The 15,504-nt window shown below is 35.4% G+C and overlaps 1 long non-coding RNA gene across 1 annotated transcript in view; it reads left to right on the top strand.

The window, feature by feature from the left end:
• Positions 1-1,451: 1,451 nt before the first annotated feature.
• Positions 1,452-15,504, top strand: part of LOC132516194 (uncharacterized) — a 29,164-nt gene continuing 15,111 nt past the window's right edge. The window contains exon 1 of the long non-coding RNA XR_009539279.1: positions 1,452-1,575. This is a non-coding gene — a long non-coding RNA (uncharacterized LOC132516194). The remainder of the gene's footprint in view (positions 1,576-15,504) is intronic.

The following is a 15,504-nucleotide window of genomic DNA, read 5'->3' as shown; positions in this document are numbered from 1 at the left end:
GGAGGGAAACACCAACAGGACCTCACTCCACGTTCTGGTCTCCAAGCCACTAAGCAACTGCATTTTACCATATTTCGGTAGTGAATCAATAGTTTTCTGATAAACAATGTGCATCTCCTAATGGTGTGATGAGCTCCTACACACACACCACGCTGGGTGACTAATAAATGGATAAAATAATTCTGTCCCAGGAAAGGCATTTCAATTGGTAATATTATAAATGTCCTTGATCGCGTTGATCAAACAAACGTTGTGGAATCCGTGGCCCCGGATTGGTTTCGAAATCTCAGTTCCCAAAAAGGTGCTTTCGGCTTTTGCCGGGGGTTAGAAGTAATAGTCCAGAAGCGCTGGAAGAGTACAGTGCTGGAGCGAAAAAGGGTCGTGCTCGCAGCCTTCCTGACTACCCTAAGCTACCTTCATCAAAAGGCCGGGGGGGGGGAGGGTTGGAGGGGGAAAGTCCGTCTCTTCGTCCCTCGAGACTGCTTTGATTTTACACCACAATTCCAATTCCAAAAAAACAGATCCACGTAGGGACCTAATAAGAGGCTGGAGACAATCTTCCAGCCTGAGACCCGGGGTAAAGCTTTGCGCACAGTCAACCCAAGCCCTCTATGGAGGGTCTGCGAAGTCATCCTTTCTGTCCCTTCGAAATTCTCCAGACTCCAACCGCAGCTCCCGGCTCCCTAGTGAGGAAGCTGGAGCCCAAAGCTCCCTCAGGGCGCGCAGAAAAGCCCGGGGTGGGGGTGGGGGAGTTTCAAAACCGTTAGCTCGCGTTGTGTGTTTTTTTTTTTTCCCCTCCCTCGCTAAGGTTTCTTTTCTTTTCTCTTCCTGTCCAAATATTTCAAATTTCCGCGCCTTAAATAACAGTCTCCTTTTATTTAGTTAGTTTCCTCGGCAGGTTTGGCCGCCCGCTTGTCTCTGCCCCCCAGCGGGCCCGGGGCGCCTCGGACGCCTCGGTGCTGCCTGCAGCCCCTGCGCGCTGCCCCCGGCCCAGCCAGCGCGGCCCAGAGCGCGCCCGCCGGAGCCACAGCCCCCTCTTGCCGCGACCTCGCTTGACCCGACTCTCCCGGCACCCAGAGCCAACTAAGGCCGCCCCCCGCCCGGACGCTTGTCTGCTCCCAGCTCGACTTCCCTCCCCGGACTTTGGAGTCTCTTCTACTTTGGGGTTTGGAACCCGGTCGCCCTGGAGCGGCGGAAGGGCCGCGGCGATAGGAAAGCAGCAGAGGAGGCCAGTGGCCGGAGCCTGCCCCAGCCCCCACCCCGCGGGTAACCTTGGAGGCGCCCTCGGAGTGAGTGTGTGCGCTGCTGCGCCAGCCGGCTGGGGCAAGCGGGCGCACGGCGCAGCAGGCAGGAGGCGGGAGCGGGGGCGGGGAGGGGGAGCGGGCCCCGGTGCCTCACTGCAGCCGCCGCGGCACCCTGGGTGCTACGGGCTGCCGGGGCGGCCAGGGTTCCCCGGCCCTGGCCCTCAGGCAGCGGTCCCCGAGGAGGCGGCGGCCATCCCACTGGATGGTTCCGGCGACCTGTGCCTGAGGACTGGGGCCCGAGGGCGACGTGGGAGCAGGGGCAAGCGGGCCGGTGAGTGCCTAGCTCTCTGCAGAGGTGAGCTGGCGGCGGGACCGGGCGCGGCGGCTGGAGCAACTCCATGCCCAAAGCCAATGCCAGCACTCCCCCTCCCCCCGTGACAGCTGAGGACAGCCGGGCTCCGAGCCTCGCGTCCAACAGCGAGGAGGCAAATGCCTCTCAGGCTTCTCACCCGCTTCGACTGCTCGGAAAGTCCTATGGTGTTGCCTTTCCCCCACAAATTACTAGACGTCCAGAACTGAAAATGCACGTTCATTCGGAAAGACCCTTAGCTTGAAACACTCAGAATTGCAGGCCCGTCGGGACTTTGGGTGGGGCTGGGACGCGCAAAACACCTAGAAGTGGTCGTGTTTTTTGAACCCGGAATAGATCCGACAATCGAGTATGGCTCTTCAGCAGTGCCTGAAAAGAATAAAAACTCTCCAGATCTGAATATTCACTTGGTAAATCAAGGTTCCAGTGAAATGTTTTGCCATCTGCTATAGAAACATTGTGCGAGCTTCAGGTGTTAGGATGTGGGTTTGGAATTTTCTGTGCTGTCTTTAATCCTGAAAGACATTAAATAACAGCATGGTAACACACCCGGCAAGTGAGCAGAGGTTATCCTTGCCACCACAGCACCTGCAAAAGCACAAGTGGAACTCCTTCCTGAGTTCTAAAATGGCTTCTGGACCGTCCAGAGGTACCAGCACATACGAGGAGGGGGACGGGGGAATGAAGGAGTTTGTACATTTTTAAAAACTACACAGATATTATTAGACTTAGAGTGTTCCACCTCACCTCTCCTTTCTCCCAGTCCCCATTGGTCAAGGAAGAATTTTAGTGTAGGCCTATTCAATAATTCTACATTCAGCCTTTTTCTCTTCCCTCCTCCCTCCCCTCCCCCCCAAAAAACCAGTCAGCCAAAAACATCAGCTCTTTTGGGGAGGAAGTAAAAAAACCACCAATCCTTATCCAAACCACCCGTCATTTCTTTTGAGCATAAAGAAGAAATCCTACAGATAACCTATACTATGAAAGAAGAAATAATTTACCAGGACCTCAAATGCATTCAGTTGGTATAATTAAAGTGCTATCAATTAGCTTTTAACATTAAAATAATGGGACAGTTTCTAGAACTGATAGGTGAAAAGCTAAAAAAAAACTCCATTGAAATGTTTGGAGACGGAAGCTTCTGCTCTTCTTTATATTTCATCAGTACAGTAGTTACTTGGAAAAAAACCTCATACTTTATCTTGACCATATAAAGCAGTATCATGCTGACTAATTTTATTTTAGTTATATGCCTTAGTTTTTCAGATTAGTTACAAGAATAGTGAAGGTTCACATATAAAGCAAAACTGACATCTTTTAATGTTAACATTTTAATTTAGAAATGCAACTAAATTATCACAATTATATTAAAGTACAGTCCACTCCCTTGTTTCTTCTAAGTGTACAGTTTGCACAACTTGCTGGTAAAGAAATCTGTCCTGAGTTTAAAATGTATGCCTTGGAAACATGACTTCCTAAAGTAAAAAATAACTCACTGTTCTTTAGGAATAATTATTCTATAATTTGGCTATTCTGTGTATAGCTAATGTAACAGTATCTCCTTTTACATTTTGGATCTATTGTAAAAGCCATTTGGGCCCAAATTGTTCTTGCTCCAAAATTTTCTCCTTCAGATATTTTTACTAAGAAGTGACTGTCCTCAGTGATGCAGCAGCATTCTGCTGCTCATTCTGCTAATTCAAGAACTTGAGACCAGACTTATACACGCCATTTAAAAGGAAACATTCATTTCTTCTTTTGTCCAAGTTCAGAACAGATGTGAATGAACGTTAACATTTGAAAGGCCTAGAATAATTAATTTGCAAATCAGTTATTATAGTTGATGATTCAAGATGAAATTTTTAAAGCCTTATGTATCAGAAGAAAAAGTGGGATCAAATTATTAAGTTAAGCAGCATTTGATGATGATTAATAGTACAATATTCCCTACCTCAGTATTCAAATAAGCAATAGTGTGTATTGTGGTATGATTTTTAACTGTGAAACATAACACTCATCATATATAAAAGGAATTGAAGTCCAGAATATCTTTTTTCAGTATTAAGTAAAATATAATTAAAACACATTAGCTAAAAAAAAAAAAAAAAAAAAAAAAAAAACCACTACACTATCACCTATATTTTTGGCTGTTCCCATCTTTCTTTCTTTTTTTTCGACTTCTTTTACTTTTTTGCCTCTACATTATAGGTGATGAACAAAAATAGCATGTAGAAAAAGGTTTCCAATCCTCCTTTATTCCTGCTGCCTCAGCCATCTACTTCTCCATTCACAAACATTACTTCAACTTTAAAAACCATGTTTTGTGATGCTAAAAAGTAATTATTCCCATTAATTAAAATGTATCATAGGCCTATAAGTGAAAAAGCATTGTCTGTATTTTATTTAAAATAAAGTGAAAGAAGTGTGGACATTAAGTTGTAGCAAGTGTGTATTTATGTTTTGAATATTAATTGTCAGAATCTTAAAACACATTTAATATTTTGACATAACATATGCTAAGATTAACAGTTTAGAATCAAGATCTAGAAAATATTAAATTTAATTTCTGGTCTTTCTTTGCAAAATAATTTAATATATTTTAATTTGCCATAGTAAGATAAGGCTAATTGTTTTAAGTAATAAAAAGTTAAAATGTTGATACTTTTAGGAAAATATGAAGAGAGGACTATATCAAATCCAAAGCAATGTTTTTTTAAAAATAAATTACTCCTACTGGTAAATTATATACTCTAATTGTAGTGATTATTATTTTATAATTAAATTTTGCACTTGGCACATAGACCAAAGTTCTCTATGTTTATCTGTAAGCATATAGTTGGTTATGCAGGTAATCCAAATAATACTTTGTGGTCCTGCTCTATATGAGTATTTTATGTATATATATGTATATTTAGATATTTCTTACTAACGTTCAGTACTGAATAAATAGATATTTTGAAGAAATACTACCAGTTCACTTCATATTGCTATTTTTAAGATGTTAAATTATGATCTGCTACAGAAATATAGGCTGATAATTTTTTAGATATAGGTAAGATCCAGGGAGGGATAGAAATTAAAATCTTAGAACTGAAAACATTGATGCAGGTCCTAGTTCCACCTAGGTATTGTTTCAAATTTTTATCATGAGGCAAATATACATGAAACCACTTAACATCCACAATTAATGTAATCAAATTTGAAATATTAGAAACAGAACTGTGATAGTGCTAAGAGGAAGAACGGACATTTCAAGTTTTAGATAGCCATGCCTGTGGGTTAATTTAATATCAATTACATGATGGGCAGTTTGCTAAATAATCCAAAAGCAAGGACAAAACAAGACCAGTAAAAGATATTTGCCCAATAATTCAAAAGCAGGGCAAACAAGACCAAAAAAAATTTTTTTTTCCCATTATACCACCATAGGAAATATAAACAAATTAATGTGCTTGGTATGGATAATTTTACAGTTTCCAGTGAAGTGTGCTACTTTTTCACTTGGATAATGCTTTAAAAACACAGCTAGAAAATAACCACTTATTATTTATGGTCATATTTTTAAATTACATATATGTTTTACTTAAATACAAAAATATATATTCTGTCCAAAAGTAGCAAGTTCAACACCATTCTGAAAGGGTGAGTGGATACAGCTGGACATCTGGACTAGACTGAGGGGCTGTTTAATGTGCAGCCCGAGTAGGGCCACTAGGGAGAGAGTACCGAACTGTCTGAATGCTGGCTAATTTGCTTAAGAGTAGTCAAAATGGCTCTGAGGTAGTATAAATTGCCTACAGTTGTTTAAATACACCATGTACCTAATGGAAAAGCAAATAACTTTATATAAAGACAGTTAAAAGAAGGAATATATATATTTTTGCATCCAGAGGGACATCACAAACGTCATGGGGAAATATTAATGTAGCAATATAAAAGAGAACTGTACATAATAACATCAGCTGAAGATAAATGATTGCTTTCATTTCTTTAAAAAGGCTTTTTTATTATGTTTTAAATATTTAAAATGCACAGTTCTTCAAACATATGACTAATATCTGTAAAATATACAACACATACTAATTTATTAATATTCTAATTTTTAAATTTTTCTCAAAAAAGTAATCCAAAGTACCTATTGAAAGATCATGCACCATACCCTAAAATCAGCAAATAAAGTTTGAGGCTTAGCAATATAAAAGAATTGTAAAGATCAGTGCTTTCTAAGGAAAATGTTCTGTCTTGAATTATCAAGATAAAGATCTGGGAATTTTCAGCAGCACATTTTGTCTTCTATGAACTAAATATGATTATATTTAGAATCAACATAAGATTTATTTAACATTTCTACAGTAAAGTAATATTTTATATCATCATTTTGAGTTTAAATATATAGGATTTAAACAACAGAACTCTGTATAGACATTGTGAGGTTTCTCCTTACTTAGCAGTAGGACAGACTAAAGAGAAATCAGATCAAAACACAAAATTCAGATGTAAGATTCAAGTTAAAGAACAACAATGATATTAAATCAACCAACAGAAGAATTGTCTCACACGAAAATCTTCCATTACTTTGGGGAAAAGGAGTGATAGGAAAAAATATTTAAATCCTTTTCCATTAGATTAAAAGATTACTGGTTTCTTATTCAATATTGTTGGAAATAAAATCCTAAATATTTAGGAAAGGGATATGAACATGCTAAAAAGCAAGTGAGTCTCTTGCTTTAGGAAGAGTTTAGGAAGTGTGATAGTAATTGATCTGAGAGGATTCTCCGAAGATATTTTAGTATAGGTGTGAACATGTCAGCATATAAAAAGTACTAAATATATTGAATTTTGTCATCATCTAGTAGGCTGTTAAATCATGTGTACACAAAGAAAATAGGAGATACTTTAGTAATTGTCTCTTCTTTTGTACTAAGAAGTAATTGTACTTCTTAATTTATACATATATTAATTCAACTTACATTTCAGTAAGAGGAGAGAGAAAAGAAACACAAAATCAAGCAAGTTAATAAATCAATATCTATTAGTTAGTCTCTATATTACCTAACTTAATATTCATAATCCCCTCAGGCATTGGGCTTTATTCTCCCATTTTTACAAATACGAAACTCAGATTTAATGATGTTGAGTAAATTGCCCATGTCACAGGCTGGTAATTTATAGCATAAGGATACAAACTCATTTCTTTTATTACTTCATTATAGCCAGAGGGAAAGATCTTTCAGAGAAATTACCACAAATCAGTCAACTCAATAATCACATATTAAGGACCCATCATTATAGTTGCTTAATAGGTTTACAATTTGGGGGCTAATTATATCCAAAGCTTTCCACATCTGCAAAATGGGGGTAATAATACCTAATTTGTCATGTTATTGTAAAAAATAAATGAAGTATGTGTAAATTTCCTTGTACTCAGCAAGCCTTTAATAAATGGGAACTATTATTATGGGGACTCTAAAGTAACAGAAAATCCATTCTTGACCCCAAGGAACTTAAAAACTATTTGGGTAGATAAAGTTCACATGTGGCATACATATAACAAGTGGAAAGCAAGCAAGGTATAAGCAAGTACATGGTAGTATGTGATATAGATTGCACCAAAAGAGCAAACTTATTACCAAACATCTTATTAGACTTATGATATTGATTTGAATATCCTATAGTGGAAAATTTCCTTTATTGAGAAGAAAAAGGAAAAGCCACCTCGAAATAATTGACTTCTTCTAGCATGTACTCTCTGAAGGTGTTTATCCAACAAATATAGCAGGTGAACAATGGAAAGTGACTGCATGGACAGAAAATATAAAAAACATACATACATAGATATTTTGAAAGGTACCTTTCATTATTTTTGAATAAGTGACTATGATATTCTGACTCAAATGGGAATAGAAAAATACCTAGGAGTTTCATAATCATTACATAATGGGATCCATAATAAGTAGTAGAGGATAGTGAGTGAATGGCTTCAGGGCCAAATAAACTCTATTTCTAACTCTAGTACTTACTATGTACCTCACCTTGGAACAGGCACTTAACCTTTCTAATCCTCATTTCCTCATTTGTAAAATGGGTATAATAATAATTACTTCACATGGTTGTAATAATTAGGAATAATATTTATTAATAAGTCATTTAATACTTTAACATAGAAAACTTGGAAGGCTATAAAACAACAGGTTTCCTGAGATTTAGATTTAGTTATATTAATAAGAAAGAAAAGAAAATCCCTCTTAGGTGAACATAACCTTGAGTAACACAGACATTTGTGGATTAAGAATAAAAACTTTGAATTTAGACTTAAAGTCATCACTCCAAGCACCTATACATGTAACCAATATACAAGTACATTCAGTTTAATAACCACACTTATTAAAAACCCATTATATGTGAGGTATTTTTCCATATGCTGAGTATATGAAGGTAAGACATCATCTCAGCCCTCAAGGAACTAGTGAGAGAAACAATATACCTTATATGGAGTATAATAGGATATTAGGCATAATGAAGGTACAAAATAAATAATAAATTAGATTTGGAAAGTAATAAGTACCTTTGAGAAACCAAACTCCATTTTCAGAAAGCTAACTCTAGAAGAGTCAAGTAGACTTTCATTTCCAACAAAATGAAGACTAGATTTCCTTTAAAATCTTACCAAAACAAAACAGATAAACTGATGGATAAAAAATTTTTTAAACATATTTTGGAATTCAGAGTTGCACTGGTAAGAAGGTATGGGAAATTTACAGAGACCAAAAATGAGGGAAAGTGAGTCCTGATGCCAGGTGCTCTGGGGGGCATCCACTGATCTCTAGGGTGTTACTTTGCTGAGGCTGCTATAACAGAGTATCAAAAACTGAGAAGCTTAAACAACAGAAATTTATTGTCTCACACTTTAAAGCCTAGAAGTCTGAAATCAGGTTAGTTTATTCTGAGGGCTGAGGGAAAATCTATTCCATTCCTTTCTCCTAACTTCTTGTAGTCTGAGGCATAACTTGGATAGTAGATGCTGTTCTCCCTGTGTTTTTGCATTGTCTTCCCTCTTTGTGTGTCTGCCTCTGTGTCCAAATTTCCCCTTTTTATAAGAATACCAGCCATAATGAATTAGGGCCCACCCTAATAATCTCATCTTAACCTGATCATCTGGTAAGACTCTATTTCCAAACCGGAACGCATTCACAGGTACTGGAGGTTAGGACTTCGACATCTTTTAGGGGGGCAAAATTCAACCAGTAACACCTGGTAACCTCGAGTTTTAGTTTTAAGGAGACTCAAGGAGAAGATAAAAGACAATGCTTAGGGCAATTGTGAGGTGGAAAGACTGACAGAAGCCCCCATTATAAAGCTAGAAGCCCCAAAGGGTAATACACTGAAGGAAAACTCAAAGTAAATGTCAAAATATTTTGCCCGTTTTTATTGTTTGTTTTTTTGTTTTTACTTTCTTATTATTGAGTTTTGAGAGTCCTTTGTATATTCTGGATACAAGTCTTTTATCAGATATGTGCTTTGTAAATATTGTCTGCTAATCTGTGGCCTGTCTTTTCATTTAACCATGTCTTTTGAAGAGAAGTTCATTTAACCATGTCTTTTGAAGAGAAGTTTTTAATTTAATGTAGCACAATTTATCAATTTTTTTCTTTTCTGGTTCATGCTTTGTGCGATCCAAGAAATCTTTGCCTAAACCAGGGAAATAAAGTTTTTCTCTTAGAAGTTTCATAGTTTCAGAATTTACATTTAGATCTGTGATCTATTTTAAGTAAGTTGTTGTATATGGTATGAGGAAAGGGTTAAAGTTTTTTCTTAAAAAAACTTTTTAAGACTGGATATACATATACAAACTGCATATGTATATCCAGTTATTCCAGGATCATTTGTTGAAAATACTATCCATAACCACTGAATTATCTTGACGTCTTTGTGGAAAAATCAATTGACCATCTATATGTAGGTCTAATTCTGACTTTCTATTCTGTACCATTGATCTATATGTCTATCATTATACAAATATTATAGTCTTGATTATTATAGCTTTATAATAAGTCTCAAAATCAAGTAGTGTGAGTTCTGCAAGTGTTCTTTTTCAAAGTTAATTTTGATATTCCAGGTCCTTTGATTTCTATATACATTTTCAAATTTTAGATTTAACATGTCAAATTCTCAAAAAATGATTAGGATTATATTGAATCTATAAATCAATTTGGGAAAAATTGATATCTCAACAATTTTGAGTCTTTTGACCATGAATATCTCACTACTTATTTAAGTTTAAACATTTCTTTCAGTAATATTTTGCCACTTTTAGTATACAGTTTTTATACATTTTACCAGACTTGCTCCTAAGTATTTCACATTTTTTATGCTATTTACATTTCAATTTGCAGTTTTTCATTGCTAGCATATAGAAATATGACTTTTGTATACTAACATTATATCCTGTAATCTTGCTAAACTCACTAATTATTCTAGTTTCTTTTTTTTTGTAGATACTTTTTAATTTTCAACATAGATAATCATGTGTCTGTAAATAAAGACAGGTTAATTTTTTTTTCCTGTCCAATCTGTATGCCTTTTATTTCTTTTTCTTGCCTTGCTGCAAGGCTATGACCTCCAAAGCAATGTTAAATAGGAGTGGAAAGAGTGCACATTCTGGCTTTATTCCTGATCTTAGAGGGAAAGCACTCAGTCTTTCACTATGATGCTAGCTCTAGATTTTTCACAGATGCTTTTTTATCAGTTTAAGGAAGTTTCCTTCTATTCTTAGTTTGCTTTCAGTTTAAAAAAATCATAAATGAATGTGGAATTTGTCAAATTTTTCCTGCTTTTATTGAGATGATTGTGGTTTTTTTAGCCTGTTTAAAATGTGAATTACACTGATTTTCAAATATTGAATCAACCTTGCATTCCTAGGAGAAATCTCATTTGGTCTTGACGTATTTTACTTCTTACATATTGCTGGTTTTGATTTACAAATATTTTGTTAAATATTTTTATGTTTCTGTTCATGAATGTTATTGGCTTATAGCTTTGTTTCCTCTTGACATCTTGAAATAGATAGAATATTTGTTTCCCCCACTTCCATAAATTCATATGTTGAAACCTGATGCTCAATGTGATGGTAGTAGGAGATGGAGCCTATGGGAAGTGTTTAGATCATGAGAGTAGACCCCTCATGAACAGGATTAGTGTTCTTTTAAAAGAGACATCCCCAGAGCTCCCTAGTCTCTTTCACCTATGAACTAGAAAGCAGGCCTTCACCAGACATTGAATCTGCTAGAACCATGGTCTTGGACTTCCCAGCCTCCAGAACTCTGAGAAGTTTCTGTTGTTGGGAATTCCCCAGCGGTCCAGTGGTTAGGGGACTTTCACTCCTGAGCCAGGTTCAATCCCTGGTCAGGGAACTAAGATCCCACAAGCAGCGCCACACAGCCAAAAGACAAACAAAAACCAACAACAACAACAACAAATTTCTGTTGTTAATAAACCACCCAGTTTATGGTATTTTGTTATAGCAGCCTGAAGAGATAAGACATATCTTTCTCTGGTTTTGGTACTACGGTAATGCTGACCTCATAAAATGAGTTGGGAAGCGCTCCCTCTTATTCTATATTATGAAAGAATTTATATAGAATTGGTATTATAACTTCCTTAAATATCTGGTAGAATTCACTGAGGAAGCCCTCTGGGCCTGGAGTCCTCTTCATGACAAAGTTTTTATCTACAAATTCAAAATTTAAAATAGATACAGGGTTATTCAGGTAATCTGTTATTTAGTAAGCTTTGTTACTTTGTGTTTTTCAAGGAATTTGTCCATTTTATTTTTGTTGTTAAATTTGTTGAAAATACGTTGGTCATAATATTGCCTTATTTTTTATGTCTGTAGTATAGGCAGTTACATCCTCTTACATCCCTAATGTTGGCAATTAATATCTTCTCTCTCTTTCATTCATTTATTTTGATCAATTGAAGATATCATCGTACTGAACTTTTCAAAGAACCAGCTTTTGACTTCATTGATTTTCTTTATTGTTTTTCTGCTTTCGGTTTCAGATTTCTGCTATTACCTTTATTATTTTCTTCTTTTTGCTTGCTTTCAGTTTAATTTGCTCTTATTTTCTTTTTTTATTTGAAGTTTAGTTGACTTACAGTATTGTGTTAGTTTCAGGTGACAGCACAGTGATTTAGTATTTTTACAGATTATACTACATGATAGGTTATATTAAGATAATGGGTATAATTCCCTGCGCTATACAGTATAGCCTTGTTGCTTACCTATTTTATGTATAGTAGTTTGTATCTGTTAGTCCCATACTCCTAATCTGTCCCTTCCCTGTTCTCGCTCCCACTTTGGTAACCAGAAGTTTGTTTTCTATATCTGTGAGTCTCTTTCTGTTTTGCATATACATTCATTTGTATTATTTTTTTAGATTCCACATATAAGTGATATCATACAGTATTTGTCTTTGTCTAATTTACTTCACTAAACATAATATTCTCTAGGTCCACCCACATTGCTGCAAATGGCAGTATTTAATTCTTTTTATGGCTGAGTAATATTCCATTTTATATATATACTGAATCTTCTTAATCCAATCATCTGTTGAGCACTTGGGTTGCTTCCATGTCTTGGGTATTGTAAATAGTGCTGCTATGAACATAGGGGTGTATGTATCTTTTCAAATTTGCATTTTTATTTTTTCCTGATATATACCCAGGAGTGGAATTGCTGGGTCATATGGTAGTTCTATTTTTAGTTTTTTAAGGAACCTCCATACTGTTTTCCATAGTGGTTGCACCAACTGACATTTCTACCAACAGTATACAAGCATTCCCTTTTCTCCACATCCTCTCCAACATTTGTTATTTGTAAACTTATTGATGATAGACATTCTGACCAGTGTGATGTGACACCTCACTATAGTTTTGATTTGCATTTCTCTAATAATTAGCAATGTTAAGCATCTTTTCATGTGCCTGCTAGCCATCTGTATGTCTTCTTTCCAAAAATGTCTATTCAGGTCTTCTGCCCATTTTTTGATTGGGTTGTTTGTTTTCTTGATATTGAGTTATATGAGCTATTTGTATATTTTGGATATTAACCCCTTGTTTGTCACATCATTTGCATTATTTGCTCTTGTTTTCTTAAAGTGGAAGCTTAGATTATTGATTTGAGATATTTCTTATTTTCTAAAAGAAACAGTTGTTTCTCAAATTACCCTGCATCCAAGAAATTCTGATATGCTCTGTTTTCATTTTCAGTCAATTAAAAATGTTCCTAATTTCCCCTGTGACTTTCTCTTTGATCCATGGGCTATTCCCACTATGGCCAGAAGATATACTTTGTATTATTTAAGTTGAGATCAAATACGTAGGTCATATGAACAAATGTAAATGGGCTTGATTCACCTATTAAAAGAAAAAAATTTTCTGATTTCAGGACAAAAGTCAATCTATGCTTTATTTAAGATACATACCTAAAATTAAGTGAACCAGAAAGCCTAAACATAAAGGGATGGGCAAATATACACCAGGAAAATACAAATAATAAGAAAGTTTATGATCCTAACATTAGACAAATTAGAATTCATGCCAAAAATTATTAAATGAGACAAAGAAGAAAACTTTAATAATGACTAAAGACTACAATACACAATGAAGTTATAAAAGTTATGAATTATATGAACCAAATAAGACAGCAACTTCATAAATAACTTACCGCCAGCTGCAAGGGGGGGGTGGGTGTCTGCAGTTCTGGCAGTGGTTTCACTAGCCCCGTGCTCTACCAGCCCCACCTACTGTGTGTGTGTGAGAGCGTTTTAAATGTAAAACCCCTTCCAGCGTTGTAGAGGCCATGTCTGTGCTGGTCTTACTGACATACAATTATCACAAATAAATATTTTCATAGTAAAAAAAAAGAAAAAAAAGAACTTACCATCACAAGTAAGTACCTATACAAGGTGCAAGGAGAAATAGACAAAAATGCACTAACATATGATTCTTAATCAAACACATGTCAATTTTAATAAAGATGTAAAAATTAAAAAGTCCTAAACAACCTAAAAAATATGGTAGCCCTAATGCATATATCAAACTTTACACTCTGATAATAGAAAATATACCTGCTTCTCAAGTGAACATGAAACATTTATGAAAATTAGTCACATAGTGAGCAAAAAAAAAAAACCCTCAACAAATACTATAAAGTAGATATATTACAAATAAGATTCTCTTATTCCAATTTAAGAAAACTAAAAATCAATAGTAACATATTTTCTCAGAAAACTTCTTCCAACTACATATATTATAACTCTCTAGCAAACAACTCTTGGCTGAAAAGGAAAATACAAATGAAAATCTCAGAATTTCTCAAAAAGTAACAATAATGTCTAGATGTCAGAATCTCAGTCACATAATTAAAGTAGTGGTCAGAGGAAAACATCCTTAAACACTTACATCAATAAAAATGAATATATTTACATGAATTAATTTTTCAACTCAAGTACCTAGAAAAAGAAAATAAATCAAATGAAATCAGAGGGAGGACATAATAAATGTGAAAGCAAATATTACTGAGGTAGAATACAGAGAAACTATATAATAAATAAATTAAAATTTCTGTTTCTTTGGAGAAAGTCAATAAAATAGAAAAACCACTAGCTTAACCTAATCATGTGGGAAAAAGCACAAATACACAAAGTAAGAAATGACAAATGGGAAATAAACATTGATATAGAGAGTATCAAAACAAAAAATGAAAAACTATTTTGCACAATTCTATGCAAACATATTTGAGTGTAGTTAAAAACACATAATTGCTAGTAAAATAAAATTTACTCACATTGACCTCAATGTAGACAAAAAGCTTAAACAAGCCAATTTCCATAGAAAAAAACAGAGAAAATTACCAAAGAAGTATCTCTCAAAAAAGTATCAAGTCATATGTCTGACAGGCAAATTCTTCCAACCTCTCAAACACAAATAATGACAAGCTTACTTAAATTATTCCAGAACATAATAAAAGAAGGAAAATTTTTAAATGTTAAACTTGGTAAAGATAGGAGCAAAGAAAAATACTGTGGTAGGTTGAGTTATAAGACCAATTATTCACTGCTCCCTGTATCTATATCCTTTGCCAGGTAAATTTGTTATTCTTCTCACAAGAGGCAGACTGTACTTTCCAGCCCCTTGTATTTAGGCTCTCATAAGATTTGTGACTAATAGGCTAATAGGATTATATGAGTTAGCTTTTGCTAGTTAACCAACCACCCAAAAACTTAGTGGCTTAAAACAATTAGATTTATTATTGAACATGGTTCTGTGGATTGACTACAGGGTTCTTCTCATCTGGGCCAGTCACATAAGGCTGGAGAGACTAGGATGGTCTTTAAACATCTGAAAAAATATTCAACTTCATTCAAAATTAGATAAATGCAAAGTAAAAGTATAATTCTCACTGATAACTTTGGTAGAAAAAATTTTAATTTGGTAAAAAAGGTACAGTGCATTCTGTTGGTGAGGCTATGGGGAAACAGGCACTCTATTCATTGCTGGTGGGAAAAAAATAATGGTACAAATTCTATGAAGTGAATTTGGCAACACGTAACAAAAGTACATATGCGTTTGGGTTTTAACCCTAGAATCTTAATTGTAGGAATTTAACCTGAAACTACACCTTCAAAATAGGAAGAATATATGTAAAGTATTTCATTATGTGTAAGTGTTTGTAACAGCATTACAAACAAACATTATTTGTAATAGCAAAATATTGTTACTATCCTAAATGTTCATCCACAAGAGACTAGTTAGAATAAACTGTAGCACATTTACACAATAGAGAATTATGCAGCCATTTAAAAGTTAGAAAGAGTGGTATAAACTTAT

This window comes from Lagenorhynchus albirostris, chromosome 2 (genome assembly GCF_949774975.1).
Source record: "Lagenorhynchus albirostris chromosome 2, mLagAlb1.1, whole genome shotgun sequence".
In the NCBI taxonomy this organism is placed as follows: domain Eukaryota; kingdom Metazoa; phylum Chordata; class Mammalia; order Artiodactyla; family Delphinidae; genus Lagenorhynchus; species Lagenorhynchus albirostris.
This window is presented reverse-complemented; position numbering and strand designations above follow the sequence as displayed.